The following is a 6,071-nucleotide window of genomic DNA, read 5'->3' on the forward strand; positions in this document are numbered from 1 at the left end:
GGAACACAGAGAGGAAGGCATGTGCACTCCATCCCATGGGGCCAGAACCTTCTGGAAGGTGGGAGGTGGCATCTGGAAGGTGGGAGGACAGCATCTAAAGGTGCCTTTAGTTCCAGCAGAGGTGGGCAGGGTTCGTCTGTCCTTACCTTTCTCTTACAGAGTGGCTTCCTCTCTGCCTCTGTGCTATAAAAATACACCTTAGGAAACTGCTGGGCCAGGGTGTGGCTCACCGAGCATGCACCAAGCCCTAGGCTCCACCCCCGACACCACATAGAAGATATCATAATGTGTGCCTCATAATCCTGAAACACGAGGGACGTGGGGGCAGGAAGCTCAGCTGTTCAGGGCTGTTGTCAGCTCTACAGCACCTGCTATGTCCAGCATGAAGAACGCTGGGGCTGACAGACGCTGCCCCGGGAGCGTCAAGCTCACTGTGACCTTCCGAGTGTGGCAGAGTCTGGTGGATACCACACTGGCTGGGGGAAGGCTGAGCAGAAAGATGGACCTACAGGCTCATGAACCTGCCTCACTGGAACTTTGGGTACCATGGTATTTTCCATTTGCCCTATGAAGAAACCCAAGATCTCCTTGTAGGAAAGTTCTGAGGGTTCTGAGTTCAAATCTCAGCTCCACCGCTATGGCAGTTGCTTCCAAACCGGGCAGGGCCTGGGCTGTGGACAGCAATGGGCATTTGCATATGGCATGGAAGGGTGCCAGGCTCTTGTGCTGAATGTTTGAAGGCAATGAAGGCAACAGGCCCAGAATGTGGGGAAGAAGGAAGGATTTAAATAAAGATGAGACCAGACCGATGCCTGCCAAGCTGGTCTTCTCCCCCTCGGTCTGGACCTGAGCCTGTGGTTGGCTTTATTTCAAAGCTGTTTAATCCCAGAGTGGGCGTGTGGTCCTGCAATCTCAGTACTCTGGAGGCAGAGGCAGGAAGACGCCGCCAGCCTCCGGTTAGACTGGATGATAGAGCACGATTCCTTCTCAAAGGCAAAGAGAATGTCTTTGTTTTGTTCTTTATAGATTTGTTTTGGGAGTACGTTCATGTTTTTCATTTTGGCAACCTAGCTCTGAGGGCATTAGAAAGGTTTGTGAATTGCTGTGTACCTACAGGGAAGGCCAGTGTGGGGACCTGGGTAATGGGGGACGCCACCCATAGGTTGTCCCAGGATCCTGGGTGTTTACAACCTTGCAGCCCAGGGCTGCCTTCCCCATATGCATGCATGCATGAGCGCATACTTGTGTGTGGACACACACACACACACACAGACACACACAAACACACAGACACACACACATAGACACACAGACAAACACACATAGACACATAGACATACAGACACACACAGACACACACAAACACACAGACACACACAAACACACAGACACACACACAAACACACAGACACACACACAAACACACAGACACACACACAAACACACAGACACACACACAAACACACAGACACACACATATAGACACACAGACACACACACATAGACACACAGACACACACAGACACACACACAAACACACAGACACACACATATAGACACACAGACACACACACATAGACACACAGACACACACAGACACACACACAAACACACAGACACACACATATAGACACACAGACACACACACATAGACACATAGACATACAGACACACACAGACACACACACATAGACACACAGACACACACACATAGACACACAGACACACACACAAACACACAGACACACACACATAGACACACAGACACACACACATAGACACATAGACACACAGACACACAAGACACACACACAAACACACACACATAGACACACACACACATAGACACACAGACACACACACACACATAGACACACACACACACACACAGATAGATAGACACACACACACATACACCCAGTCTATGTGTTTTAACCCAGCAGAGCACCAGGACAAAGTCAAGGCCATCTGCTACTTTCAGAGCTCAGGATGCAACTGAAAGACAGGAGCACACTGGGGAAACTTAGAAAGCAGGAAGGTGGCCTGAGACTGTGTGCAAAGGAAAGACTTGCCTGTCCTCAGGGGTTTGGGGAGAGACAGAGAGAATCTGAAAGTGAAACAGAGTGGAGTTGTGGGCTTAGAGAGAGTTCTAGTAAATTCACTTGAGCCCTGTGTCCCAGGATCCACCTCCTTCAGTGGGGGAGGGTGGGGTGGGATCTGTGGATGCATGTATGGGTACATGCCATGCCCCTGGATACTTAGATTGCTTGTGAGTCTGCTGTCACTTCTGATGTCCCCATGGGCACAGGGTTTTTCTGTGTCCTCAAAAAGCCATGAATCCCACAGCTATTTTTTTTCCTCTTGCAGGGGACAAAGTGTGAGTCCAGGACATGTTCCCACTTGGTAACAGTCCTCACCGACTGCAGGAGGCATCGGCTGCCTGTCTGAAAGAGGTTTCAGAGTCTCCCGAGTCCTTAGATTCTCCTGCAGACATCTTAAATCCTCCCTCACCCCATTCCTGCCCTTGAGCAAGCCTCACGAAATCCAGTCAATTACAAAGGAAGCATCAGTCTGTTTAAAGGAAAGCTATCTCTTGGCATGCAACTGTCCTTCTCAAGGGGACTGTCCAACTGTGGTCACAGGAGAGCCATCGGCCGGTGGCAACAGTTCAGGGAGTGAAATGTGTGGACATGGAGCTGCTGAGGTGACCAGACAATGCCCCGTAACCACCCCCACCAACCTCTTGGCTTTTGGGAATGATGTACAGTGTGGGCATTTGTACGGGTACATCTGGAGTCCCCGGTAAATCCTGCCTGTGGCTACCCATGGGGGGAGATGGGGAGAGTCAGGTTTTACAAAGTCCCTGCTATTTATTGGCTATACTTTCGACATGAGAGTGTATTCCCTTCCCCGTGAGAAACTGGAGTCACGATCCAGTGAGTTCATATCTTTGCAGCATGCACTTTGATGGCTTGCACGTTTTCTCCGTAAAACCCCTTAGAAGGGACGGTGTGGCAGCCAGAGTGGAAAGGGGATGTGGGGAGGAGCTCTGAGGCTCAGAGACAATGTTCTGTGGTGTGTGAGAAGGCACCAGGGTCTGGTTCGAGTGCTTTAAAACGGTGCTTGTGGCTGTGAATTGAGCAGTAAGAAACGTGCCCAATTCTTCACAGAGAGCCACTGGCTGACGCTTACCCCATATCTCTGTGCAGGATCGCAGGTCTAAAGATGTGTCGCCAGAACGGGTTGCCCCTGCTCAACCTGCTGGAGCCCAGAGCTTCCTTAGCCAGTGAAGGGAGCTTAGCTGCAATGGCTCCTTTTTTTGTTGGACAGGCAGAGAGATGAAAGGAAGATGCCTCCTACAGACAGCACACCTCCAGCTTCTAACTGCTTCCTGAGCGCTCCCCCGCCCCCTCCTCTTTCCCCTACCCCCATCTAACTGTCTCTCACTCTCCCTGTCTGTCTTTGCACTGGTCTGCCTCACAATGCTTCACACGGAGCCAGGCACGGCACGGCGGTACACACACTCAGAATCTCAGCGCTCGATCGCTGAGGCAAGGGGATCACCACAAGTTCAAGAAAACAACTGCACACGGTCGGATCAATGCTGGTCAACATGGATGGACCCGTGATCCACAGGGGAAACACAAACAGGAACTGTTTGTGAAGGTTAGGAGGTAAAACGGGGCAAACTGACAAGGCCATGCCAGCCTGTCAACTGCTGGTGCTCCTCATACCCACCTCCCACCATATCCAAAGAAGCTTCTCTACCTCCCCAGGTCCTGAGATGCTCAGGAGGCTGGTAGAGACACTAACCCCTGCAGTGGGCATGGCAGAAGGACAGGGAGTGTCCCTGGAACCCCAAACGTACCCCTCCCTTCCTTCAGCCCGATGCAGGTGCGCATACTGCTGCAAACTTCTCTCTCTTCCCACACGTGTGTTTGCACGCTCATGCATGCCCAGCCTGGGCCCTGTGCATATCTTCACTGTACCAATTAGGGACATGAACCATACCATGGCCAAGTTCTCAGCCAGGCCATTGAGTGTGCGTGAGCTGGAACGGACCTGAGGCCCACAGATTCGGCCTGGAGTTGCAAGGGGCAGAAAGGCATGGAGCCTCCTGCAGTCTGGCCACCGGAGCTGCACGGGCATCCTTCCTCTGCAGGGCCTGCCTCTCCTTCATCCTGCATCCCTGCCCCCCCCCCAGCCCTCCCTCCTTCCTCCTGAGGAGGTCCAGCTGGAAGGAGACAGGCCTCCGAGTTCAGCCGGTGCAGACAGGACTAAAGTAAACACACCGGCCATTGCAACAGCAAGCAGCCTCTGGACAGATGATGGTCGCTGGGCTGGTGAGGACCACACACACAAAGTTCCATGGACCACACAGGCGCCTGCCTGCCTGCCTGCCTGCCTGCCTTCCTGCCTGCCTGTCTGTGCCACATGCTTGTACGCAGAGAGGCATACGTGGGATGCCTTCACATCATCCATGGGGTCCCACAACCCCACAGAGACTGGGAGACACACCTCTAAAGTACCCAGTGATTTCCAAACTCTTCAGAGGAACAGAGAGCGGACACCAAGTCACAGGGGCCTGGGGGTAGCAGGGTGGGTATTCTCTTACCTCTTGGGGCCTCAGTTTCCCTCTTTGGGTCTTTGGGCTGGGTGGCTCTACAGGGAAGGTGGCTGATGCTTCCTGAGATTTGTTGCTCACCCACAGATCTGTCTTAGCCACCGAGAACATGCGTTTGCACCCACGGAGGCTTAGGGTGAGAGGTGCCAGTTCTCAGAGAGCACGTTAGGACTTTGCAGAGCCTGATCACTCTGGGGAAAGTGTATTGACCTCTCTGTGCCTCAGCTCGAGCCTTGCTGCTTGTAAGAAGAGTAACCGGTCACCTGACCCAGAGCTGTGTTCAAGTGGCAGCGGCCCTGTGTGTGGACGGGGACAGGCTGGAGAAGATGGTCATGCCCTCCTAAGATACTTCAGATGGGTACTTCATTGGTCCATCTCCCTGTGCACAGCCTCTAAAAGCCAGACTTCCCTGGGAGGCAGGAAGCAACGGCTGGTCTGAGGGGAGCCATGTTGGTTTGCCAGGGCTGGTCAGCAGCTTCATGTGCTCTCCCAGGCTAGCCCCTTTGCCCCCACCACTATGTCACCCACACAGGCAGGTGTGCATTTATCCGTCCTTGCCCCCTCTCTCTCTCCACTCCCCAAGTAGACATTTCCCAGAAGGCCCCATGTCCTAGGGAGCTCTCTAATGGAGAAAGCAGACACGCAGAGCCCTTACTAACCAACGTGGACTGGCCATGGTCCTGGTCCTGGTTGGAGACCCATCCTGGGTTGAAGCCCAGCTGCCCAAGGAGGGACACACGGCAGGCTCCTCCCAGTATCACCAAAGTGGCTTCAGGCTGCCTGTGACCCAGGCCAGCACATGACACAGACCAGACCACTAGCCACCATGGCCTTTGTTCACCAGGGACCGATCTGTCAGCTGTCTCTTTACAGCCTCCTGCCCTGCAAAACTGCAGATGAGAGGTGAGCAGTGACCACAGACAGCAGACTCTGTCCTGGAGGTCTCAGACTCCATTATTGTCTTCATCCTCCCAGCATGCTCCACTGCGGAAGCAGCCACAGCTGCCCAGAGGGGCTCTGAAGGCTTTTATATGGACCCTTGGGGATGAAGGTTGGCAGAGTCGCCACGGTTAGGCCATGCTGACACAGGACTCTCTCTGGGTTGGGGAGAGACCCAGACCCTATTTTCTTCCTGCTGCAAACAGCATCACCATGCCTCAGAGTGTGGTAGAGAGAGAAACAGAGGAGAGCGGCCTAGAGGGAAGTGACAGGGCAGAATGGAGGGGACACTCTGTCATGCTCTTAGGAGCCACTTGACTCCTTTCTCCTCTCTCCCGACCTGCTCCTTCCTGACCCAGGTGAAGCAGAGGTGGGCTGCACCATTACCCCAGATCTCAGAGGTGAGCTCATCCACATGTGGGGACTGCAGGGGAAAAAGTGACTGAGCTGAGGAAGGCTTGTGTCAGGCGCACCCCAGATATGCCCCAGATATCCCAGAAATAGGCTT

The sequence above is a fragment of the Rattus norvegicus genome, chromosome 19 (genome assembly GCF_036323735.1).
Source record: "Rattus norvegicus strain BN/NHsdMcwi chromosome 19, GRCr8, whole genome shotgun sequence".
Classification (NCBI taxonomy): domain Eukaryota; kingdom Metazoa; phylum Chordata; class Mammalia; order Rodentia; family Muridae; genus Rattus; species Rattus norvegicus.